The sequence below is a fragment of the Dermacentor andersoni genome, chromosome 11 (genome assembly GCF_023375885.2).
Source record: "Dermacentor andersoni chromosome 11, qqDerAnde1_hic_scaffold, whole genome shotgun sequence".
In the NCBI taxonomy this organism is placed as follows: Eukaryota; Metazoa; Arthropoda; class Arachnida; order Ixodida; family Ixodidae; genus Dermacentor; species Dermacentor andersoni.
In genome coordinates, this window is record NC_092824.1 from 32,220,525 (window position 1) to 32,247,678 (window position 27,154).

At 46.0% G+C, this 27,154-nt stretch overlaps 1 protein-coding gene and 1 pseudogene across 1 annotated transcript in view; one reads left to right on the top strand and one right to left on the bottom strand.

Moving 5' to 3' along the window:
• The window catches only part of LOC126517825 (FGGY carbohydrate kinase domain-containing protein-like), a 454,311-nt gene that overhangs the window by 332,489 nt on the left and 94,668 nt on the right, over positions 1-27,154 (bottom strand). The window lies entirely within an intron of this gene.
• Positions 24,783-24,962, top strand: LOC126518389 (U2 spliceosomal RNA; annotated as a pseudogene).

The window sequence follows — 27,154 nt, forward strand, 5'->3', positions numbered from 1 at the left end:
ACTTGAAGACATATCGAAAAATAAGTTAAGTAGTGTTTTGCCGCTCCTGCACTAAAGGAGGATGTTTCATTCTATTTTTTGTATGTCGCGTTATCGTTGGTTACATCACACAATGTTAACAAATGCACTAAGGCTGTTATCAATTTTGTACGTATGTCTTCTGACTGATCCCTACTGTAAGTGTTTTCGCCCTTGTACGTTTGCGAATTTCGGAATGTATTCCAATGTTTCCAGTATTTCTCTGTATTTGTCATGACTAAGCTGTTTCCTCGTCATAATGTCATCTGTGGTGTAATGGGGTTTCCTCAAGCCACTGCATGCGGCTTTTACCCTTACGTCCGCTCTCATTATGTCTTCTGTGGAAAAAGAAAATAAAGATGCCGCAATAATCACAATTTGGGTAGGGCGAACGCCAGGTAGGGTAAACTGCAGGGGAAGGTTTACCCTACCTGGTTCAGTACCAGGAGCACAGGAGCAGGATCCTGCATGAAAGCTGGTTCCGTTGCCGCAAGCTGAGTACACGAGGTCGATTGTGTAGGAGGGGCGCAGGCCATGAAGGAGACTTCCTATTTGATGATGTCGCGCAACTCAGGAACCGAATATTGTGCGTGAGTGACGGGAGGAGAGAGCAGGCCATGCGCTTGGAGCTCTTCGCGTATGAGAGCGCAAGGGAGCATACGCAGGTCCGTGCACGAGGAAGGACGTGTGTCACAGGCGTCAGTGTGTAAACGGATAGGCTGCAGTGCGTCCAGGTGTTGGCAAGTCGCGATGACGTCGTCAACGGTCGTGGGATCATTGATCGCCATTGCATTCAATGTGACATGTCCCATGCCCTTTAGGGTATGACGAACACTATCCGATTGTTTCATAGCGGTGTCAACACGACAACAAAGCGTGAGAACGTCTTCAACATAAGAAGGCTATGTTTCGCGTGGAAGTTGATCATGAATATAGTGTTTTATGGCGTAAGAGCCAAGTGTGAGAGACGAGCGTCACCAGGAAATTACATGCGCCCATCGAGCTTTTCTTGGTGGCCTCAGGCGAACGCTTGTCATGCAGAAAATCTGCAGCAGCAGATATGATATTTGAACCCCCCCCCCCCCCCGCACTATTGTAAGTGGCTCTCCCGGATAAGAACACAGGCCTTGGCAATGTGAATGAGGTAGAAGGCGACGTTTCGAAGCTTCCAAAAATCATCCTACCAGGTAAAGTCACACATTCGGTCGTAATTGTCAGGCCAATTTTCAATGTCATCACTACGGAGGTCACCGAAAAAGGTACGGTTGCGCTGCCGAATGGTGGCGGTCAAAGAGGGAAGGAGCGGCCGGTATGGCGGAGACGCTGACGCAGGAGGCTCCTGGTGGCGCTTCTTGGGCCATGGCGGTGGAAAGGCGGAGCCAGCGGCGACCTTAACAAAGCTCCAGTGATACTGGGAAGCGAAGAGGACCAAGGGATTGCGGGCGACCTCCACCATTTGCGACACAGCTCTGCAACCTCAAAGTTTATTCAGCAGGTCACGCACTCAAGCGCATGACGCTAGCCATGATGAGGAATATATTCAGATGAAGTAGATGAAGCGGAATTACAATGCTCACAATACACACACACATATAATATATATATATATATATATATATATATATATATATATATATATATATATATATATATATATATATATATATATATATATATATATATATGTATTGAGAGAGAGAGAAAGAAAGAAAGAAAGAGAAAGGCAAATGAACGCTTAAAAATCTATTTTTTAGCGCAGCTCTCAGGCGCCCGTTCCTGCGTTTCGCGTTTCTCCTGCGTCGTCCCTCAGCGTAACCGACCGAAGGTGCACAGCGAAAGATGAACGAGTGAACGCGGAGCACACGGCGGGATGGACTGCGATAGCGAATAGAGCACGTATCGAGGAAAGCGGAGGAGGAGTGCATGGCGAAAGCATGAGGAGAAAAGCCGCGCAAAACGGGCTCGGCGGCGACGACTGCTACGAGGTGGCGCCAGCGTAGCACGTCGTCGCCTCTTCAACAATGGCATGCGGCGATCGCATTCACCGATACCATACATAGTGAGAAAGCACTGCATGAGTGGAGATTTGTCTGCGACGGCTGCTGTGAATCGCGCCCAGCCCCGCGCTGCGTCTCACGATCTCTCGATTAGCGAGGCAGTTGCGGCACACTTGGCTCCGTTTGCAATGCGCCGCACGAGACGGACTCTCCGCGCCAGCCAATATATGTCGAAATGAAAAGACGTATACAGCTGCGCTTTAATTTAGAAAGAGGGGATATTGTATTTGTCGACGATATTTTTCAATGAGTGGAGACGAAAGTGTTTGATATTGCTACGTGTTTTTTGCACCAAACTCATCGTGTGATTTTTCTGCGCTTCCTTTTTTTCTCCATATCAACAGAAGAAACTCCAGAGAGTATTACACCTGGTTCATGGGCATCACCAGCGTGCTGTGCTGCATCTGCTGCGTTGGCATCATCATTTTTACTGCCACGTGTAAGCTCAAGCTGTACTTATCATGATCAGTGTTATTTGAGCACCACTTGAAACGAGGACTGTTAAACAACAGACACAGGCGCAAACTTTCAACTGGCTTTAATGCTAAAAACTCCTTATTGTATACACACATATATGATACGTAACATGAAAGAAAGCATCAAATGTCCGTGTGCAATCAAGAAACCAGACTTGCACGCGTGCATTCGCATTACACAGTTTTTGCGAAGTGCCGGCCCCGTTAAAATACCTAATTTCTTATTCTGAAAGTTCTAATGAAGCCACACTGACGCAGCTTTACTCACGGCGATGAATGTCTGCCTCTTCAATAATCTCACGTGTCCTCTGATTATTGTGCTTCGCAATGCACCATGCAGCCATTAAACAACGGCTCACAACCGCAATCCCCACAGTGCCAACCCAGGCGCCCATGGACCGTCTAATGTACATTATTTTTGTGTTCCCGAAGCGTGTCGTTCAGCCATCTGCCCGTTTGATAAATGTACTTTTCCCACAGTCAAAGCGCAATCTCGAATACTACTTTTTCTTCGCAGTCTACGCACTGTTTTGTTTCTTTGTCTTGCTTGTACTGCTTTCCCATCTTTACATAGTGATGCTAACTTGCGTAGAGCCGTAAATACTGCTTTTATCCCAACACGGCCTCCAATGCTTTTAGACGTTGGGAGACGTCATGAAAGTACGGTATTACAGCCGTCCCTCAAGTCCGACTCTTCTCGGTCTCAGATCGCCTGGGTTTCCTGCATCGTCCACACCATCTGATAGCTCGCCACAAAGACTCCCCAGCAGATACAACGACATCACTTGGATATACTGCCCATTGGAGCCGTCCAACCTGAGCCTGAAAGCTATTTTCCACTACGTGGTGGCAACACTTGAGCATGGCATTCTTTAGCTTCGAATGGTTTGAACAGCAGGGCAGCAGAGGCTTATCTGCTAGTGGCACGTATTTACAACAAACGCGTGAACCCGAGAAGGTTAGCTTTAATTCCACGAAACGGATAGATCCATCTTCAGGTTATTCGTAAGTCAGGACCTCCGGTTGAAATATTTTGTTCGGTTCACGCATTGGCGCAGGCAAGGCCATCTCCCTCTCAGCTTATGTACTGTATTGATTCCATGTGTGGGGGTGTCATTGTTTTCTGTCTCTATAGTATGTTTAAATTCTTTGAGGATGTGTCCCTACCTTGTTCCCTTTAGCAAATTTCGAAAAAATACAAAGTGTTTGAGTTGAGAACTTTGCTACTGTTTGCAAGCTTCGCACAATCACAGCGGCTTTTCCATCAAACTTATTCCTCTGGTGAACTGTCTGCCATAGTGGATCGAATCGCAATGTGAAAAGGCAGGCGGTCGGTCTTCCCGCTCGCGGTCGCTATTTCTGTTGGAACTTAGACGCATGGGGCTCTAATATTAAAGGGAACACAAGAATAACTGTTAGTGAAAGTAGCATTTATCACACAATCTTCTGCTACAAGCGTGCTAATTCCTGTTTTTGACATGTTTCGATATCTGTCGAGACATTATACAGGTATAGGACAACGAAACTTCAGAAGACCATCATCCCGGAAGGTATATTGGATAGCCGCAAGGATTTTAGTTCTGACGCCGACGAACTGCTCACTCTTGTTCGCTAAACTTCGGCTTTTCTTATGCGGTGAGAGGCGTCTGCATGGCACCCTTTGCAACATACCTTCCTGACACTCGCTGCAACACTACTGCGCAAAGAGTTAAAAGAACGGCCGCTTATAGAACTTCCGTAGGTGTCCTGTGAAGAAGCATAAGCTGTCTTGCGGAAGCATTTGTCCGGAAATGTAGTAGCTTTACATGACGTGATTTGTTTAAGGGCATCTGCTAAGTAGCTTCTATCTTAAGTTTCTTTCTCAATGAGTCATTTGTCCGGAAAAGTGAAAATTTTGCATGACGTGATTGACTTAAACGCATCTGCTAAGTCGTTTCCCTCTGAACTTTGTTCCCAACGAGTCATACAGAATCTAAATATGGGATGGGATTTTCCTTGGATCTGCATTTTGTGGCATATGCAGGCACCTCAGTATATATAGTTGCCAAGACAAGAAAACAATTACCTCCTTCCAGCTACGCGCCTGGAAGCCCTGGATAGCATTCATGATTTCTAAACGAGGCAACAGTGATGAGCTTATAATTTCTAGGACTTGCTTAGGCGTATTATTTACAAAAAAAAAACGTCGCAGTTTCGTCCGAAAGACTAAGCATCATTTGGGACAGCAAATTAGTAGACAGCTGTAAAAACGAAGAATGGTATTATTATCGGCCGTATAAAATTGGAATCATTCGCTTGCAAACTGAATTAACAAGCATATAGTGTCAGCGCACACAGACACGCATGAACACATCACACTCGATGACCACGGACTCTTAGTTGTCAAAAGGGTGGCATGAGAAAGCGTGGAAGAAGCAGCGACCGAAGTGACCTTCGTGCTGTCTATCATTTCAACGGAAATTGAGCGGCGAGAACAAACAAGCGCAAAGGTATGAGCCATCGGGAGACTGATCTTAAGATACGGTGGGTGCGACCGCGCAAAGCATGCAGTTGCTAGCAGAGTAGAAGCTACACCGCCCCCCCCCCCGCCCGCACTGCATCCCAACTTTCCTCCCTTGCGCGTGCTTAATCCCTTCGCATTCCATTAGGAGTTGCTGAGTGGTCTCCGGATTTTTTCTGCGCAATACACATGCCTCATACTGTAGCGAAATTTAGCGCGGTATGCTTTTGTCATTAGACAACCAGCTCGAGCTTCACGTAGCACAGCACTGCTCTTTGTGATATCGTACATATTTCCCCTGTAACTTCTTTCCAACTGCGTCGACTTCAGCTAATTTCTCGCCCTCTAATGGACGATACAAGAACTAGTCCATCTAGGTTCAACCTCAGGTTCTCGCCGCTTGCGCTGCAACGTTGTCTGGCAGTTCTGAAATAGTTGCGTTGGAGCTGCGCACAAGCCTGAAAAAAAAACAGATGTCGAAAGAATTTCGTTGCGTGCCATAGTCCGTGTCATCGCGGTGCAAGTACACTACTGCATGATTTTACAGCTTATGAAGAAGCAGACGACTCCAATCGGTGGCTGACAAGGATTAGACTATTACGCATTGAGAAAAGGTGGCTGATAGTATGCTAGTTTCTTCGAAGCACTTCCCTATGGAAGGCTTCTTTGTTCCCGGCGAGTGGGCCATTCGTTTTTTTTTTTTATATAATTCATTTATTTTTCTGGCGTAAAAAATGGTGAAGTGGGCTTTGCTTTGGCTGGCGCCTAAATAAACTAGCGATATACTTTTAAGCTTCATTAAATTTTGTTTGTTTACTTGTCAGCCCCTGCATTAGTGTTAATAATACTTGACCCAGCAGGACTATTTAAGCTAATGTACTTTTGCTCGCCGGCCCGGGTAGCAGGAATGATAACCAGCTCGCAAGTTTTGAATTTGACAATGGCACATGTTATGCCCCAAGGCGACGTGTCGTTTTGATATCATGCCTCAGTTTACCAGTGTAAACAGAAGATACTGTTTTCTTATTCAGTGCGATGAGTTGTCAGTTCATCAGCTCGCAAAATATTTAGAAGAAACTGCAAACAACGCTCGTTGTAAACTAGTGGCATTCGACCTGCTCACAGCCCAGCTAGTTTGGTTTCCTACTCTGTGAGCAGAGCTAAATTAAATTACAACTGGTTCGATTTCTTTGTAACTCTGGTATTTTCACTAATACAAAGGATAGTACTCAGAAAAAAAAGAAGCCTCGCGTAGTTTCGAATTCCTGTTGGGAGAAACGCAACTAGGTTCCATTGTTAGTTTTTTTACTTGTCGTGTTTCACCGGTATTTGAAAATTCCTAGGGGCGGCGGGTGCCTGCTGTGCTCCCAAGCCTAGACACTACGTGCTGTGAGCTTCAGATGCAGTCTAGGTTATCACGCTGATTAGCTAGCTACAAAGAGAATGGTTCACCCCGACTCGCAAACTGGACTCTCATTGTTTTTATCCCAGGAAACACTGACCGGGCAACAAGCTTTTAGCCTCTTTCTGTCAGTGAACAATATCTGTATTTAGCGCCTGAAGGCACGACAGACGCTACTGCCATTATAATGTCTGTGGCTATGTGATACACTACAACACGAGTCCCAGTGCGGAGTGAGCACTGAAGCAACGGCTTTAAAGACCCGCTACGCCCCAGTTGTTTCCATTTTTACCTTCAAGCTCACTTAAAAGGGTATGTCATTTTTTAAGCTGATGCGGCATGATAAGCAGGCGGACGTTTGCACGCACAGCGTAACCATTTCCACGGTTTCATCGCTGACATTGTTCAGACCGATCAAAATATGGTAATCGGCAGCAATGACACTTTCAGGTTCTCTGAAACATATCGATTCTACAGCGCAAGTAAGAATCTTAGGCACAGCACCACGCGACAAGCCGCGATCAGGGCTGCCGTGAATTTGGTTTTCGAAGCCATCTTGGTACTATTTTTGCTGTTTTGTGAGCACAAGTAACGGATTGTGGAGTTGCCAATAGCGCGGACGTGTGGGCCCTATCTCGAAAGCGATCTGCGGTAGGTACATAGTGCACAAGGTCTGATAGCTTCCTGCGCGCTGTGTTCTCGCCCCCATAGTTCGCGTTGAAACGAGAGGCAGTATGAAGGTAATATTTGAGAGAAATGTTCGAGTCGCTCACTGCTGCGGCCGCGCCCTGCCTCGCGCCATTGTTTTGACAGCGCGTGTCCGCGGTCGTCAAGTGAATTTGTTCCTGTTTGCCTTTGCACGTGCGAGATCATGCTTGTTAGTTTCTTAGTAAGCGAATGGTTACAAGTTTATACTGCCGATAAAACTACTTTTGTTACATCGAGTAGCTGTCTAATAATCTTCTAGTGCAATCGCTGCTTCGCGTTTCGGGCACAACTGCCGCTTTTTCTTTAAAGCGGGAAACTCGGAACTCACAGATCACGAACGGCACGCACATATCAGCGCGACATGAAAGCAAACGCGAGCATGCAAGGCAGGTGCCCATTATTCTTTGGGTGTAAAATTTAACTCCAAAGGTGTATAAACATTTCTAAGTCTATGCGGCCACGTAAAGCCAAGGCTGTTATCGCTCACCACATTGCGAATGGACAGCCTATCACTAGTTCTCATTAAGCGATAAATATAGCACTAAGACTGTCGCTCGGTGTGAAACTAAAATCAACGCCCGTGAATTGGGGAGAAAAACTCTCACTATGCAAAAAGAAAACGTGATTTTACGTACCAAAACCGCGACCTGATAATGAGACACCCCGTAGTGGTGAAATACGCAATCAGTTTGGCTAGCTGGGATTCGTTAACGTGTGCCTGAATTTAAGCACTTGAGCGTTCTTGCCATGGAGTTTGAGGCAATATTCACTAGCGGGAACTCTGACCCTAGTGTCTACGGGAGCTGCACGGAGGGGCGAGGGGCGGGGGGGGAGGGGGGGCAGTTCACCCATTATGGAAATGATGGTTAGTGCATGAAGTTGCCTAAACGTCGTCGTTCTGGCTTCAAACGAATTCGCGAACACGTCATTTTCAACAAGGTACTGTGTACTAAATATTTAAATACACATTATTAAAATTGGTCGATGGCAGTATTCGAACAAAAGGCTTCTATCAAAAAACGCGATATGGGAACTATGGCGCCAAGGACGTGTCCATCGACAAGCGGCCCTGAGCACCCCAATGAATTTTTGGCGGGTAGGCCAGGGTGTATAGACGTTTGGCGCGTTTCGATTTGGCCTCCTCGACAGGCCAAACCGCACCAACAAGTCGTGATCGTGTGTGTTCGCAGAGTCTTCCTTACTTAGAAAAAGCTTAGATTTCATTGAAATTGATGACAAAGACGGCAAGTAAAGTGTTTTAAATAAAGTGGCAAGTGCTTCTGAATCCACAAACACGAAGATCAGACAAATCGTCGCACTACCCATCATTCCCAGGAATGTTAGGCGATGGCCGAGCCAGAATTACCGCGAGTAATTGTTCTAGAAACACTATGGAAGCATTAAAAGGCTGCGCTACAAATGCACGGGGTATGTGCCGCTCTTCGATGAACCTCTCGCCAACATATATCACTGAGTCTGTGCCACTGATTGTGCGGCAAGTGGGGGAATGATTCTCAGCCTTATTGAGGCACCGGTGCACAACGCTTATCGTCTCGAAGGCCACGCGAAGTCTTATCGGCATTGCCACTAGATAGCCCAGCGAGTCTGGAAAAAAAATGCGCGAGAAAAATATATAACGCGTTTCTTGTCGTTCGCACGCACAGGCGTGCCGTGCATTTGTGAGGCAACGCGTTTGTTTCGCGGCGGCGGCGCTAGATGGCACCCAGTGTTCTTTGGGAAGCACGAAATAGGAGTCCCGATGGCAATACACGCATTACACATAGTCCGTTTCGACGGTTCGGCAAGTTGTGTCGCTATATGGCATCAATGCTAATGGATTACTGTAGAGAGTCAAAGTGAGATGAATTCTGCAAAGATTATTGAAAGTGTCATTGCTGAGCTAATTAGTTACGTTTATTAATAGAACATATTGATTATTGGCTTGAGGGCACGTGTGATATTTCTAAAGATACAGAATATGCTCGGAACCACCTAATGAAGTTGTTCTTTCCATGCCATCTAACAGATAGAGCAAATAAGAGGTTAGCGTGAACTGTCAAAATACCATTTAATAAACCACGCAGCACTTCTTCTGTGTCAACAAAAGATGTTGTTCAAGAGAAAATTGTGTCTGAGAGGTCCACATACCTTTAGTGAAATGGAAATCACCCACTCGGGAGAGGGGACTGGTAACACCGGGGACTAAAATGGCGCCAGACAGACGGCGCAACAGCTCTTTACGCCACGCACAAAGGCCCCAAGATGTAAAAACGGAGCCATGACTGAGACTTGAGTTCACCGCTGTAGCCTATGCTGGTCAAGTGGCGTGGACTGCTCTGCCATCCCGTGACATCATGCAAACGTGGCATTCGCTGCTACTGGGAGTTTGTGCGAGTTTGCGAGCCAACAAATCCAGCGCAACAGTACACGATAACGAAACTGCTTAAACGCGAAAGCGCTAGCGGTGCAGAATGGAACAAAAACGAAAGCTTTTGGCCGCCAGCCTCGTTGTCAAGGGTCAATGAGTTCTTTTTTCTAAGAACCGGATAGAAGTAACCAAGTAGCACTTTATTCAATCTTACAATGCAATGAAATGATCGTTTTATTACAAATGATCGGTTACTAGTGACAGAATTACAATAAGGAGTGCCTACGTCATCGGGCTACTACTTGAATGTTCTGCGGGAGTCTCAAGTGTTATCCTCCGTTTACATCAATTCCTTGATTACTAAAGCTCTGTTTGCGATTATAGCTACGCCTTAAACCTTTTCGAGCACTACTGCATCGCTTTAGCTTAATAAGTACTTGCCTTTAGCGTGGCTTTACTCTTAACATATTTTTTTTTTTACTTTCTGGACTTTGAAAAGAACTTGCGGATCACGAAAATAAGTTTAGCAACTGCAATCTTCCGTGCCTGACTAGTAGAGCCCCAAATCATATCTGAACAGAACAAAGCCCATGTGCTTATAGAAAAAAAAAAAACTATCAGCCACGGCTTGCAGTACACACTAGCGCATTAGCGCATTTATTGCGAAGATGGAAACCCGCCACAGTTCAAAACGATGATAAGCAGGCGCTGAATGCGTATGGAGGCACACTCGTATTTTTTTTCTTTTTTATGGGAGAGCAGTTTTGTTCCGCAAAAACACGATTGCTAGGGGTGCCATCGAGACGCGCAAGAGCGCATTTACGTCCGTTTCTTCCATACCTTTCAATAAAGCGCCATAAAAAAAGCGCTTAAAGGATGATGTCGTCGAAACAGGTTGATTGCGTGTTTCTGTGCTCGCTATACAACTTTTCAACTTCGACTTATGCTCTAAGAGACGATACATAACAGTTTCCATCAATAGACTTAATTACATAGTTGCCATCAATAGACTTAATTACATTGTTAAGTAATGACACATCTAAAAGCAGTCTTAGTAACTCAAGACGAATACAACAAAAAGATGTACCACTTGCCTCGTTCGTCTGAGGTGTACCAGTCTTCTTTTGTTCGATTAAAGTTACGGGAAATACTTTATATGCATCTGGCAGGACATGCCCATTAAGTCCAAAATCCGAAGCATTCCTCACATTAGTAATGAAGCCTTCATTGCGGTTAGGCGGCCTCATATCAACTGTGAAAGCTCACGGCTTGAGGCGTACGCAATACAGTGTTCCTTGGCGCTCCCTGACCGTAAGGCATCCTGGAAGCTACCTCCATGCTTCCTTTCCATTACTTTTTTTTTTCACTAAGTGACCTTCTCGGAAATGCCTTTCATCGCCGCATTCACTGAACGGGGGCTTCTTGGCAATGTTTTCCCACGTGATGCTCGTTCACGCACGCGCAATAACTTTTCCGGTGGCTGCCTGACGCGCGCCCAAGGAAAGTAAGGTTTCAGAATTCGGCCCGTAGTATTTTACAACACGTTCACTAATCGTTCTGTAACACAGAAAAACAACAGATTTGGCAGCTGGGACTGCAGTCCTAGCTTACTTGTTTAAGCTTGTATTTCGCAGAAACGAGGTAATGGGTCGCATCCTTGCATGACGTCAGAGATTACGGGAACTTCTCGCTCTCGAGATTTTCTGTTATTTATAGAAAGCTTAGACCACGCTGTTATGGCTTCGTTTTTGTGTGGACAAATACAAAATTACTTAAATATTTGTGCGAATTATTACGCATATATTTATCTCATCCTTGCATGATATACTTGTGCTCTGTTAGAGGGCTTTTCATCGTAGTCATCAGCAAGGTATCATCAATTTCGGCCTTTTAGTCCATGATTATATCGGTATCATAACTTTGAGTGTTCCCACGCGGATTTACGGAAAAGATAGCGAGCTGTGCCTCTTTCCATGCGTTATTCAGGGGTCTACGAGAGCAACAAGGCAGCAACCATCGACGCTAGCCAGATTAGGACGTTTTCAAGAATACAGCCAGAGGTCTTAACCACCGACACTGCGATGGTGGTGCCCGCTCTACCACGCCGGATTTCATACAGCAGCCCCACCGCCACCACTACGACCGACACGGAGGGAGATCTTGTGACACAAACGACCAGAAACGCGCCAACACTTGCGTCAACCAGGATGAAAAAACCCACATCCACGATGCCCCCGACTTCAGCACCGTTGGTGACATTAGAGACGTCTACGACATACGTGACATCAACGGCTGCCGGTAAGCCGCCCGATACAACAACACGCCGAAGTTAAACATATCAGTTGCCTCGTTGAATTTGTGATGCATAGTAAATGTACGTATGTGGAGGCATAGTGTTTGATTCGCTCTGAATGACTATGTTTAGGATTCAGTTTCACATGTGGTACCAAGCAGCTGTCCTCCTTGCATGGCCTGCCCGTTTTACTTCCAGATGTCCCACTCCCCTCATAGCATTCTCTTAAAAACAAGGTCATCAGATTCCCTAACCGAATTCTAGCAGTTTGCTCTTCACAAAAAGCCTATACTTCTTAGTAACTGAAACGATAGTAGTATTCACAACCTGCTGAAGCTACGTAATAATACTAATCCAAAGAATCACACCTTTATTCAAAAAATAGTTGTAACTACTAATATATATATAATAGCCATTCGTTGTTATACTCACTACCTCGGTTGTACACTTACTAATGCAACTGAATTACAATTACCAAAAACGCAGCAGGGACTATTGGCTTTAAAAGTTTCGCTTCCATTCTCATGAAGTAGATGCAACTGCAAAATCATCACAAAGTAATATAATGCAAATAAAGAAAGAAAACTGCATCTTGCGGTTAAGCTTCTTCAGGGTTTATTATTGGTATGCGTAACGCTTGCAAAACACTGATACCGAACATTACGGCTGATTGACTTCGGAGAAAAATGCAATAAATCCATGAACGAACGATAAATGAAAACACAACACTCATAAATAACAAGAAGAAAGGTGCTACATGACATGTACTGTAGCAGCAACTTCAAGAGTATCCGTAGCCCTGCTTTGAGGGAGCACATGTCGCGATGGTGAGCACGCATGTATTGAGGGAGCACGTACGTGATGGTGAGCACGTATCAAAGCTTTCATCCCGAATTACGATTGCTTACTGGGCACACATACCGGTTGGTCAAAATTAAGCTTTTTGGTGTTCTTGAAGTTAGGCATTAGGAGGCACGCAAGGTACACCTGTGCAAATAGGTTATTTGACCAGGGTGACACAAAGTGACATGGTAATTATCGCTGTCAGCAGCCCAATTAACTAAAATTGAATTATTACATTTTTGTTGAGTGCCTTAAATGGGTATGTCTGTATTGAAAAGTAAGAGGCAGTAGCGTTTACACACAGTATCAGTTGGAAGAATTCTTCTAGCGTGTTTTGCTACGAGATATCCGACTCCAGTTTTTAGTTGTCGTTCGCATGATTACGCATGCAAGATAGTGAGGATGGTCGCAAATCTCATCCCTGCTGTGACGTCACTGTTGCGTGCGGTGTTTAGTCTGACAACAGGGCGGAGGCATATGCAAAGATAACTGTTCTCTTTCTCCTCTCGGCTGGCGAAATCAAGATATGACAGTACGGTGTGCCGTGCAGTCGCAACTCTTGATTTCAATAAAACACACAATACTTGGAAATCATGTCGGTTATTCGGTGGTGTCCGTCTTCCAGACTCGATGGCGCTTTTTTTTTTATCACATCCACATCACCTACCTTTAAAATGCGGCGCATTTCCTCGGAAATTGAGTCGCTTGTCAACCTTGCGTCCGTATTTTGACAAGTTCCAAATTCGAGAGACGAACAGTCACACTAAGATCCTCACTAATTGCAAAACGTCTAACCTTTAGTTTTGCCCCGCAAGATAGAACTCGTCTGTTATTTATAAAATTGTTGGCAATATCTATTAATTACAGCATGAGTACTGCCTCTGCGATGTGTTCTCGGCCTATATGCTCACGTTTTATGCGTGTTCATTTGATGTAGACTGGAAGTTCGTCCTGGAAGAACGCTTGTCTTCTCTTCTGTTTCCCTCCAGCTCTCGTTTTGCGTTCACATAAGGAAACAATAATGGCCAAGTTGGTTTGACGTGATCAGTTGTTGAGATCTTTTAGACGCCATTCAAGTGCAGCTACTTTGCCCAAGGCCAGAAATAAAAATTTCCGCTTTCTATTGCTGTGGGTGCGAGGTCACGTGGTTTTGCCACGAGCGAGCGAAAACACTTGTGCGACATTTAGCGTCCGACGTGCAGTGCTCTGTGCGGCGTAGCGTTGGCGCGCTTTCTAGACAGGTAAATGGCTGAATTCTTTCAATTCTTCTTGTGTGAGGACAAGCTTTGGCCGCATTTGCAAGAACGTTGCAACAGAGAGATAAAAAAATTTTGCGGCTTCACATGACAAGACGATGATCTGATTGTGCTAAACGCCGTAGTGGAGGAGAGCGCCGTAACTTTGACCACCTCGGATTCTTTACCGTGTGTCCAAAGCGTGGTGCTGAAGCGTTTTTGCATTGCGTTGCCATTGTAGCACAGCCGCCTCAGCCGGTATTAAACCCATCACCTTGAGCTCTGAAGCGCAACCCCAGAGGCACTGCGTTACCACATCGGTTACGAACATTCCGGTTACTACAGCGAACATCAGCGCCGCGATGCTTAATAACAGGAACGAGAAATGCCGATGCATCCCACCCACACTCGCGATGACCGCAGGCCCGGCTTTTAGCTTGTTTACCTAGTCATCTTCGATGATTTCTGCATGAGTTCTCTTTCATTAGCACTATAACGTAGAAGCATTCAGCTCAAATTCGTCTAATGATTCCTCCCAGTGGCAGCGACGGGCCTGCTGCTGTGCACGGTGGGCGCCCAAATATCCGCGTACATCCAGTTGCCTGACGAGAAATTGTGCCGCTACGTGTTTTACGAGTCCGTGGGGGAAGACGGGACCACAGGCATCATGGGTGACTTGGGTCCCGCGAGGAAATTCGTCGATCTGGCCAGAACGCACTCGAGCACGAAATTCGGCATCTCGTTCTACCCAAGGTGAGAACTGCTCAGACGAAGCGTCAGTAGGAGCCATCATCACACTTCACCTAGCACATTCTAGGCACGAAATCACCCAGAAGGCGAAAAGGTTGTCTAGAGGTCCCAGCCCTTAAACGAGAACACTGTGTACAAAGCGCCCAAGAGATCGGCTACACTGTTATAAAATGGGATGACCAATTTACTTATCAGCGTGAGAGAAATGGTGATTTGCAAGTACACAAGACCAAAAAAATTTTGAATAAGATTAATTCGCCATAATACTTCCAATGCGACGTTCTTGCAATATGTAAATTCTATATCAGGCTATAATAAAATGTCCACTTTTCTCGTAAAGCGGCGGCAATCGTCGATAGCTGTGAAAATAGCGGCTCATCACGAGAACGTCACTCAGGGGGCGAAACAATTGAATCTGTTTGACGGTGTTAAATAATATCGACTTGCAATTTTAACTTGTATTATCTCTTTAAGCCAATTCTAAACACAATTTTCCGTAATTTTAAGAATATTCTAACATTGTACTCTATCTACTACGGCGCATAGAAATCTTCGTTTTAGTGATATTTCATTGTTGAGCCGCCATATACAAAAACCACTGAAGCGTGCTCAGCTAGAAAGACGATGATAAGAGAACACGCATTCAACCGTATTTTTCGACGTTCGATCTTTTGTTGCAGGAGTGACGGCGAGTTCATGAACTCTTTCTTGGATGCCGACTTCCAGAAGGCACTGGACGCTCTGTGGCATAACAAGATCACGCACTTCGGCGCTCTCAGCATATACGGAGACCTTGTTGAGTTTGACGTCTTACGGAGAGTGCTGCAAGCACTGAAGGTAGTAGCCGTAGCTGTGTCGGCGAGCGCCTGCATCATGTGTCCAACGTTTTACCACAATATCGCAGTGGCGCAGGTACTACGTCTGAGCCAGGTGATGGCGCGCAGTAGCATAATGCGCAAGAATATTGACAAAATCGTTATGCTAGCCCGACTGCGATAGTCGACTACGTGGCTATCCTCGTCAGTTTGTTTCAATCTCTGCAGAGTACTAGATTGAGCCCAAGAGCCTTGAACCAAAGCCGTGAGCACTGATCAGGAGTCCAGCTCAAAATACCTCTATCGCAGTCACTATGCGACAAGATAGTGGTGCTGTCCTGGTGGCGTGATGTCGAAACACAATACCTGCAAATTGCAGCAGGCGAGAGCATGCAATGTCAGCGAACGCGTCATTGCAAAGAAAGATTCTTTCACAAGCTTTCGCACAAAATATGCAGATAATTGAAAGTCACATAAACATTGCATATGAGCCCGAAAGCGAGAATGTTCAAATCGCGCGGCATTTCTGGTCATACTCGTTTGAAGCTGCATCATGCATTTAAGAGAAGCTAGACATGGGGCCCTTACTTCTAAAGTAGCTTTCCCACAGTAACTGCTGCATCTTTTCTTGCTTTAGTAACCTATATAACCTCTATAACACCTAGTTCTGTCATTGGCATATATGTAAATAACGCCTCAACCAATCAGGGCATCTCGTAATATAGTCGCAAAATTTAATAGTCTCCTTTAATGCCACCTTGAGGACAATTTTTGAAAGGTGCAGTGCATTTACTTAGTGTCGTAGACTTTAGAAATGATTGTTTCCCTGAGTGGTCAACTTTTTCAAAAATCAGCGTTCCCTTCGAAGAGTCGTGTACCACAATTCATGCCGCTCATTTCCCACTTGCCGCCTCCCTATGCTAGCAGCACAGCATGACCCTGCTTCCGATAGAGTATAGCTTGTCAAATTTTAGGCATGATCACTTCAGCACTACAGATACGAGACAAACCGCTTGATGGCGTCATACAGTGCAGCCTTATTTTACGTAGTAGTTGAAGGTCACAAGTGGTTGCGCCGCGAGCAGAAGTTCCAACGTAACCATGTAAATTGAACGAGAAACCTGACGTAGAAACACGTAGCCAGAGATTTACGGCGATTCCCTTCAATCATATAGTATTAACGTTTAGCGTAATGTTAGTGTGGAGTTAAAATACTTAGTTAAAGTTAATATGCACTTCTTTAATGAATGGAATGCTATGACTTGCGATAATTGCTGCCGGGGCAGGTAATTTATCTCTGGCAAAAAAATTAAAATATGGGGTTTTACGTGCCAGAACCACGATCTGATTATGAGGCACCCCGTAGCGTGTGACTCCAGAATAACTTGAACCACTCTGGGCTCCTTATCCTGCACCTCAATTTAAGTGCACGAGTGCTATCGCCCCCGTCGAAATGCGGCAGCCGTGACCGGGATTCGATCCCGCAACCTGGTACTTAGCAGCCCTACATCATAGCCACTAAGTAACCACGGCAGGTATCTGCAGCAAGATCATTCTAGTAAAATTTGTAGACATGGTTCTTGTAGGGTTCGAATCGAAAAACACAGCAAGCTCTATGCACACCTAGGAGCACCACGGGAAGAAAAAACGGAATCGCGTCATGCAAAGAAATATTCAAATCGTCGTAATAAGAAAAAAAGTGATTCCTCGATAACACTCACAGCGAGCGTAAAGGCTAGGAGGAAAAAGAAAAGACACGAACAGTAAAAAAAAAAACTCATGTTAAGACAACACTTACTGACGAATATTAAGGATATATGGCGTCCAATGTAAGCCATTTCCACTGCGTTAAAGAAACTGGGCGCTTCGCCACATAGGAAGCATGTCCTTCATCAACAGGATACGCGTATCACATCGCTAAAGGTTTTGTGGATCCTGTGTGGTTTTAGGCATTTATTTATTCTATTTCCGTTTTTTCTAGTTTTAATTTAATTCCCGCTAATGTTATCAAGCCAAGGTTTTAGCTAAACGAACATCACTGGAGTTCATGACATGCTTCTGTCCTTTCCTCACAAATTGGTCCTAAGTGTATATATATCCGCTTGCGTACCACTGGTTAGCCAGTTCTGGTTGAACTGGTTAGCCAGTTCAAGCAGCGCTGTTTGCAACCAGAGGCTTGTAGTAATCTTAGATGCCCTGCGTATATCGTGTTTGTAAAAAAAAATGTCGATTGTATTTTCTTCAAGACCTTTCTTTCCTATGTTATTCGCACAAGCCGCGGTCTCTCTATACATATGACCTTCTTATATTACACTTTTCCCGCAGTCCATTTATGGCCACCTTGTCCCGAAAGCAAGTACGATTCGTAGTCCCATGATGGCGCTCGGTGTCGCACCAGACAACATCAGCGCACTGGCGCATCTTCCGCAGCTCATGATGTAAGTACCATCTCAAGCACTAAGAGGAAACGATAACCTTTAGCGAACTCAAACCACAGTTCACTGGAGATTATGCGAATCCGACAAAAAGATGACGACGCAAAAAAAAAAGAATGAATGAATAAATTCGTCACTTTCTACGAGGTATTTTATTATTTACGATCTGTATGAAACTGGTCAATTCCGACCATACAATGTTGCAGGTTTCTTCGCGCCTAAAGGACGCACGTTTCCAACCACGGGGAATAAATTCAATCCAGAGTCGATTTCCTGTCGCACCGAGATTGGTAGCTGCGCTTTGTCATTGGAGCCGATATTTAGGACCACTTAACCAAAATGCCTCTTTATTTCTCAGGTGCCGCTGTAATAACTGCGAAAACGTTCTCGTGGTGAACAGGACGTCTACGTGTGAGTGTCTCGCGGAGTGCGGTATAACATGATTCACAAAACCATCTAATATGGGCCGCACAACGTACCCGATGAGACCCCAATGTAGAATATCATATTCAGTTGAAGGGACGGATAAACAAATGCCAGAGTGCAGCTGTGTAAACACAAGTGCGCAAGCATCGCGTATTCGCATGCACCGTTATAAAAAAAGTCTCCAAGCATTCCAGTTGCCTAGTCTTCCTCCCTTTGAAAGACCGCTCATTGCTTATCAACGCGTAACACAAAAAAAAAGAAGAAACACAAACACCGGCCCACTGGGCTATTTGACTAATGCTGGCTTGTGGCTTCACTCTTACAAACGCAAACACGTCCATTTCGATCCCTTCGTCCAGAACATACTCTTTGGGCCCCCTCGCTGGCGCCACGTAACCCCTGCAAGGAAATTCGTTAAAAACCCACTCAAGCGATATCTCTGCTACAAGGGGGCGTCGCGGATGCTTGGAACCCGGGCCAGGCAGGCGCTTTTGAGATATGTTTGTACTAACTCAATGCATGGAGATTTCAGTAGCTTACATTAGACCTCTATCGATAGCATTTCTAGGTATTGAAGGAGTCTGTCACAACGTAGACATGGAATCAGTATGGCATATTCTTAATCACGAAGCCATAGAGGAAGGTTTTACGCTGCTGCTGATGGAGACAACCGAGAACGAGTTGTACAGGAAGCTCGAAAAAGTAATGAAGTGGTCGGAATTCACGAAGGAGTGGAGCAAGGATGTCCTCTGTCTCCATTGTTCTTCGTGTTTTATGTTAAGCGCATAGAAAGGTGACTGGAAAACAGCGAATTATGCTTTGATCTACTCTACATGTGTATCGGACAAACGGTGCAACAGAAGTGCCCTTGACTCATGTATGCGGACCACATGGTGCTGCTAGCGGACAGTAAAAGATTTACACGCACTTGCGAATATCTCTGAGGATGCAGCCACAAATCTAGGCCTCAAGTTTAGCGCACCGAAATCCGGAACCATGATCTTTAATGAAGAGACGAGCAATTGCGTGGCGTACATTCATCAACAATTCGCACCCATAGTCAAGCAATATAAATACCTAATCGTATTTTTAAAAGAACGAAAGACTTACTCAAGCAACCACCAACAGAATCTGAAAATCAAAGGGAGGCGAAATGCTGCAGTAATGAAACACAGAGCATAGGGGTCCACAATGAGTACGAGGTGTTGCGTGGAATCTGGAAAGGAGTAACGGTGCGCGCGCTGACGTTCGCAAATGCCATTCTATGCATAAAATCGAATCTCTCGTGGGGGCCTTAAGTTAACCAAAGGTAGGTAGGTCGGTTGGCTTTGAGAGCCTACGGTAAAACTAGAAATGAAGCATTGTAGAATGGACTGGGTTTGGCTTCTTTTGAAGTCAAAGAAGCACAGAGCAAAATTAGTTTTCAAGAAAGATTCAGGAACATGGATGAAAAGTAATGGCCAGCTAAAGTGCACAGACATCTCTACTTGAAAAGCGTGGGCATAGAATGGAGGAAAAGATCCAGAAAGTTGGCAACCAAGTACTGGACAACAGTAAAGGTAAATAGACAATTAAGGTTCATTAGTAAGAAAACGAGAGAAACAGAGACAATGAATTAGACGTCAAGAATGGAGACACAGAAGCGCATGGACCCTCACAAGAATGAGACGAAAGAAATTAGAAGGGAACATTTGTACCATAACACAAGAGCCGTACCTTGCTCTTTAACGTTCTAGCCGGTTGTCTGAGGGCAAAAAACATACTGGAACAAATATCAGAAACTAGATCAGACATATGTAGGCTGCGACAAAGCTCCTGAGACCACTGAGCACATTTTGAGGAAAGGCGAAGGGACTGACCTAATGAAAACCATAGGTAACGTATACCCTCCAGAAGTGCTTGGGTTTTGCGTGCACGGAAGTGTCAGCCGGTCAGCAGTCGAGATAAACAAGAGACGTTTGGAGTATTAGTGGTGAGAAAGCAAGGAAGTGATTAATACAACCGGATCTGTGACAGTCGTAGCGAGAGGTACAATGCATATGTTGAAGGGAAAAATATTAAGAATTTGTATACAAATATGCCAGATAATAATCGTGTATAGCAGACCTGACTAAATCAAGCAGGCTGGGTGACTGTTTTTTACCGCCCCGTTTAGAAGGGGATGCAGTTGAATCATCATCATAATCATGGAACGTAAAACTGCGCCGCCAGACGCTTATTCTTCTCCAACGTTTCATATTGGACAACAATGTGCACATTTTCTTCCTTGGATAACATTCCTTTAGTCCGCTACGTCATTCCGAGGCTGAAGCTGCCACATGCCACGAGCGGGAATACCGTGAGCCTTCCTTTTTGCCGCTTCCACAAACGAAAACAGCTTCTAAGTCGTCCTGAGGTCGGATCGCAAGCCGAATGGTAGTGCGTTCATCGAAGCGAAACAACCAGTGACACCGCCCGCCGGCTGCCCATCCGGGCCTCCAGTGCCATGAGCCGTTTGACGCAAAACACAGGGCGGAGCTAACTACGTTCGTACGGTACACTCACCAACGCTGTGGTGGAGTGTGAAGCTGCCTCCCAGGGTGACATCATTCTGACAGCTATTATATTTACACTCCAGGCGCATATCTGTGCGTGGCCGTTGCCGTGAGGTACAGTATGAAATCCAAGGGCAACAAAATCGTCGCCGCGCACCGTACGCTCTAGATGCGAATGAAAGCGTGCGAGCGTTAGCAGACAATCGCGGCTCAACCTCGCACACGCAAGCTAGGAAAGCGGGGAGGAAGCGCGCCACCTTCCGCCGCGCGGAGTGCTCCAGGGGGCGCGTTCGACTCCGGGTGGGTAAATTGGTGGCCCGGACACCCGGACGGCCGCGCGTGCCCGCCAGGGCACTGTTCTATTTAGGAAGCCATCTGCGACGCCGACCGAGTCAGCCGTGCGATGTGTCTTTGCGGCTTAGTTCGCGTTGATGCGCCATTAAGGACAAAGGGCAATTCGCTCGCTGCGGCTACCGCGCTGGCTCACTCGAGCGATTCTCAGCGAGTTCCCGCAGATTTCGAGTGAGATGTGTTCATGCTTGCTTGTGCGCGCGTGACAATATGATTGCTAATTTAATTAGTATGGCTATGTTTGAAAGTTTATACGGTGAATAAAACCACTTCGTATAGATGTCCACCAATTTGCTATCGCAATCGCGGCTTGACCTTTCGTGCGAAATTGCGACTTCTTTATTAGCTCGTAACGCGAGCTAAACATTTTCTAATGAAATTGTCTTCTTTTTTGTCCCAGCACTGTTTCGAAGACAATCTCCTATCATGCTAATACAACATACCGCTCAAATAAAGATTATAAAATTTAAATAACATATTGAGTGGATTACCAAACTAATTAAAGCACTCTGCCTCTTGCCTGGTGCCGGCCGTAGCCCCTCATATAGCCCCAGGGCTAAAATAAATGTAAAGTTAGCTTCTTTTCAAAATGTTGGACCTTCCGAAAAACAGAAAACCGGCATTACCGTTCTACTTTACTCGTCCCCACAATTTTGACGTCGTGTGCAGTATCTAAAGGCCGGATAATACTCTTGTCCCACCTACGTGCAGGGCGGAATATGTTCCCCACCTCTTCGTGTCAATCGCGCACATTTCCGGCGTCGACCCTTCATCCTCAGAATGTCTCATTCTGCCGCCGTCCGTCTTCATTGTTCCGCCAGGAGTGCACCCTTCTTACCTCCATACTGTGGTGAGTATTGTCCTTCAATATTTATAAAGGATCACAACACGGAACATGCTCGAAGAACGAGGACGGCACGAACGCTGTATTATCGCCAAGATTTATTTGCTGATCACTCGCAAGAGTGCTCGAAGGAAGCACGTGTCACCTGTGGTACAAAATTAAACGACTGCAAAGGGCTGCTCATGAATCACAATAAAACAGTTCGAGAGCTAGTCGACGCACTTTACATCATGGAAAAAGGAGAAATGCTTTCTTGTCTTTAAAGACGAGTCACTTTCAATGTGTCCTGCAGCGCATGAGCAATGATGCATGTGTATGCCCGTCCTTCATCAGATAAATCTTGTTAACGGTACAAGGCGCGTCCTGTCCTCTGCGTCCGCGTTCCAGGTTGCACTCCTTTAAGTTTACTGAGTATGCACCAGCAAGCCCAGCTACGTGTACTGCTAAGTAGTTTCCTTCTTGTTTAAGCATATATTTATGCGTGGAGTACAAAAAATCTGATGATATAATTTCACGCATGAAAATTCATATCCACACTAAGGACGTAACAAACATATTTTCTAACATACAGCAATTCTCCCAAGAAGAATTCAACTTTCTTCTTTCAACCAATACTTGCAGAGGCAATGAGAAGTTTTGACTTAAGGACATTATCGGTATCAGCGCACATTCTGCCTAATTTCCCGTAACAGTTAAGTCGTCTATACAACGTATCTTCATAGACTCCGAGAAGTGCTCGCACATTGCAGCACTCTGAAATTGTTTTAGCACCGTCCTTTGGGTCCTCCCCTACAGCAGCACAAAAGATCAGTATCCAACGCAGCCTTTTCTAACAAGGACAGTACAGAAACCGACACTCAATTTTTGTGCACTTGCGAATGGTTTCCTCCTATGCACAGCATTATCGTCAAGTGGAAGTAGACACATGCGAGAAGCCTCTTAGAGCTTATTTGCCAAGAAAAGTGATAATTGTGCGAACATGCGCCGAAATAGCAACTTAGGTACGCCGATAGTTTCTAGTGCGATTGTGCAATAAAAATCCGTAGACACCTATAGCCCCTTATTGTGACTTGTGAATGCGAAAAACCCTCCGTGGTTGCTCAGTGGCTATGGTGTTGGGCTGCTGAGCACGAGGTCGCGGGATCGAATCCCGGCCACGGCGGCCGCATTTCGATGGGGGCGAAATGCGAAAACACCCGTGTGCTTAGATTTAGGTGCACGTTAAAGAACCCCAGGGGGTCAAAATTTCCGGAGTCCTCCACTACGGCGTGCCTCATAATCAGAAAGTGGTTTTGGCACGTAAAACCCCAAATATTATTATTATTATTATTATTGTGAATGCGAAAGCAATAATGTCCAATTGAACGCCGCTCAGTGGTCCTCCGAGTTACGTATTCCTCGTGGGCAAGCGAACGCAGTCAGATGCTTGGGCAACGCTTCTTAGATAGCACAAGGCCAGCGCGCATTCATCTGTGACGTCATGCTGCCTTGCCCGACTGCCATAGAAACTAACGGGGATGCTCGTGGGTTTCTCGCGGTGATATTGACGTCACACCTGACTTGGCAATGGACATTTCGGTCTAACTAGCTGAATGTCATGAAGCAGAGTGAACAGGTCTACTATCTAGGATGCGTTGATTTAGCCCAGTGGATAAGACACTCGACTTCTGAGCGTGGAGTCGTACGTTAGAAACGCACAACTGCCAGCGTTTTCCTTTCGGATTTGTGCTATTTTTATTACATTATTTCTTCATAACGATTACCGATGCGAAGTTAGAACGCAGGCAAGAACTTGCGCGGACAAGGCACAAGCTGATAACACAGCCTTCCGAGAGCGCATGAGCGAGGGTAACGTGGCATTGCGGCGATGCCCTCTCCGTCAGGCAACAACTTGCTTGCCAGCAGGTTGAGGAGCGCACGTGGCGAGGCATCGCAGTCAATGGGAATTTAGGTGCCATTTTTTTGCTGCAAGCGCCGGCTTTCGCAGCTAAGTGGTGCACAATATGGCCGACCGTACCGAGAGCGTCATTGTACGCGTAAACCATAACCTGACGGTTAATGTCGTGATTATATAATATATATTATGCGAATGGCATAATCTTATAGACGGGCATCCACCGTGACGGACGCAACTGTTAAATCATTTCAAAAGCAAGAAAGTAGAACGTGTTTGGTTAACAACCTTCGCTGCTTTCGCTAAGCTAAATAGCTGCTGACAGATCATGAGGGACGTTCAAGTTCAATCCACAACAAATAAATTGTGCCTTTTTATTGGAAAACTGTAGTACGAAGTGATCCTCCGCTCCAATGCCTCAGTGCCTATGAATTTCTGCCGCTGAGTATGATGTGGGGATTCCCGGCCGTTACAGCCACATTTAAAAGGGGAAGAAAAGCGCTTATTTACTTGGATTTCGCTCCAAGTTAAAAAATCCTAGACAAAAAACAATTGTGAGCCATTCCACTCTGTGAAGCTGGATGACCAGCGAAGCTGATTAGCACACGAGACACAGGTAACACTAAATTTTCAACAAAGTTAGGAGCTCATTTACCATGAATTTTTATGCACATTCGCGAAGACGACGGAACCGCCGCCCCGATGAGCAGTAGGAAACTAAACACGCGTGACGTTTAGACGGGATTGCCACCACGGGAGAGTGGAACAAAAGGAATGAAGATACTCAAGTGCTTGGAACGCCGACAAAGAGAGTGGGGTGCGAGCGTGTAGACATGGCCGACGCGGATCAATATGCCGCATCTGTTCTGATCAGCTTGATATCGTACACGGGTTCTATTTGGACCCAAGGTGGTATACACGCTTTTGCAAGTTGACGGAGCACTTGAAGCCTGCTTCACCTCCGCTGCAGGTCGGCCCGTTATTGCGCAATCTCCGGGATCGGCCAACGGTTTTCGCACATGCAGAACAAAAAATATGGATGACGCCTAATCGTCGCCTTCAAATCCCAAAACCCATGAGAGCGATTTTATGGGCGACGGTGCCGAGCGACGAAATGGGCCGTCGCGCGTCGCGCGAACAGATCGCTCCTTCTTGCCGCTCGATCTCTAGGTTGTGTAAATCTAGATTTCGTCACTCGTCACCCAGAAGTGCTATGAGCGACTAGCCAATGGCACGAAACCAGAAATGGACGTACGTCAGTGAAGTACGACCGATTGTCGCATGGAACGAGCAAACGACTAAATTCTGATACGTGCAAAGACAAGGGCCTACTGAAATATCATAAATAGTTCATGCTGCTCTATACAGTTTAGCACATCAACATAAGTTAGAAGGCAAGCGTCACGCCAGTTCCGGAGCATACGTGTTGCCCTAATACCGGCAACTCCGGGGAGACGTCTATGAAAGTCGCCGGCGCCCAAGATCGCTTGTATGTGGTTTCTACGGAAGAGTGAAACGCAATATCATTCATAGGTCGCTGACTGCTTCTAATTGTCCCGGCAGCTGCAGCTTGTCTAACCGTAACGTTTACCGGGAAACACTGGCGGCAAACGCTGTCCACGAGGGCGAGCGGGAAGCATTCTGGCAGAAACACGGACTCTTGCGTGGGCCGTGGAGGCGAGCGCTATCTAGATCATGTTCCTGCAAGGAAGTGGGCGCTCTATAAATGGTAGAAACGCTGCAAAAAGGGTTTCTGTCTAAGTTCCCGCTTAACAGAATTGTTTTGTGGTATATGTAAGTTACAAACTGACGCTATCTCTATGCGGACATCATAGCTTCGGATGTCTGCACTGTCACGTGTGTCATAGGCTCGGTATCGCTTTGAACAATAAACCACATAAAGGAGTCAAGTGACATTCTTCCTACAGAGCAGCCGCATTCAGCAATAAATTCTAAACGACGATTGTCTTGCCAGTGTAGTTGTGAATATAGCTTGCTGTTTCCAGTTAGCAGCATCAAACAGGGCAGCGTTAATGCACAATAGACATGGCGCATTTTACTCGCAAATGCCGAGTGCCGATAGGCGCACATGGACGAACGCAAATAACGAAGGCGATGCGTCCACAAGGCGGCACGTTACACGGTAAAATGGTGAACTATCGCCTGGACCATAGATTACAGATTGTCCACAAAGAAAAACTCGAAATTTCGCCGGAAAGGCGAAGCATAGATTGCGATAGCAAATTAACTGACAACCACATGAAATTAGCATAGTACATTTGTAGGCCGTATGAAGTTGTAAACATTCGCTTGCTAACAAAATAACGAGCATGGTGTGAGCGCGATCAGCGAACAAACGCATCACACTCGATCACCCTGCGCACTCGCTGTCAAAAGGCTGGCTTGAGAAAATAGTTAGCAAAAGCGAGCTGGGTCACCTTTGGGCTGTCTATCGCTTCAGCGCTAACTGAGCGCCAAGAAAACACAGCAAACACAGGGTTACGAGCCGCTGACGCACCTAGACTCTTCCCCCAATGGTGATCGCTCTCAAGATACGGCCGGGTGACCGCGCGCAACTATCACATGCGCAGTTGCAGCCGGAGTAGAACGCTTCCCCCTTCCCTTTCCCCCGATGGCTCGCGCGCGATGGAAGACGGCGCGCTTCCTCGCCGCTTCCTTCCCTTTCAAGCGGACGAGATTGAGCCGCCCTACCATCGGCTCCCCTCGCACGCTTCCACTGGCACATACAGCGTAGGGCGCGCGGCGATGGTGTTATCGTCCTTGGACTCTATCCGGAACATCTGGGCTACGGCGCCAGAAATGTGCCTGGAGTGTCTATATAATTGCTATCGCAATAATAAATAAATCTTGAACCGTCGAATCACCAGGAAACATGAAAACATCTTTCATGAAAGCACGGCACCGCTCTACAATTTTCCAGAATGACTCTATTCAACTGCTGCAGCAAGTCGCTAACGCCACCACCGTTCCTTCACTGGCACTGGCGTTCACTCTTCGAGCCCATCTATACGAGCCGGAGAATCCAGATCCGCGAAATGTACGGATCGGCAATTACAGCGCATTCAAGCCCTGCAAGCCAAATTATCTGTCGCAGTTCCGGCCACCAGCGTCGGTGAGTTTTCTGATTAGTGTTGTTCTAGAGGACATACCGAGGCACCGCCTGGCGCCAGTGCAAGAACGACCT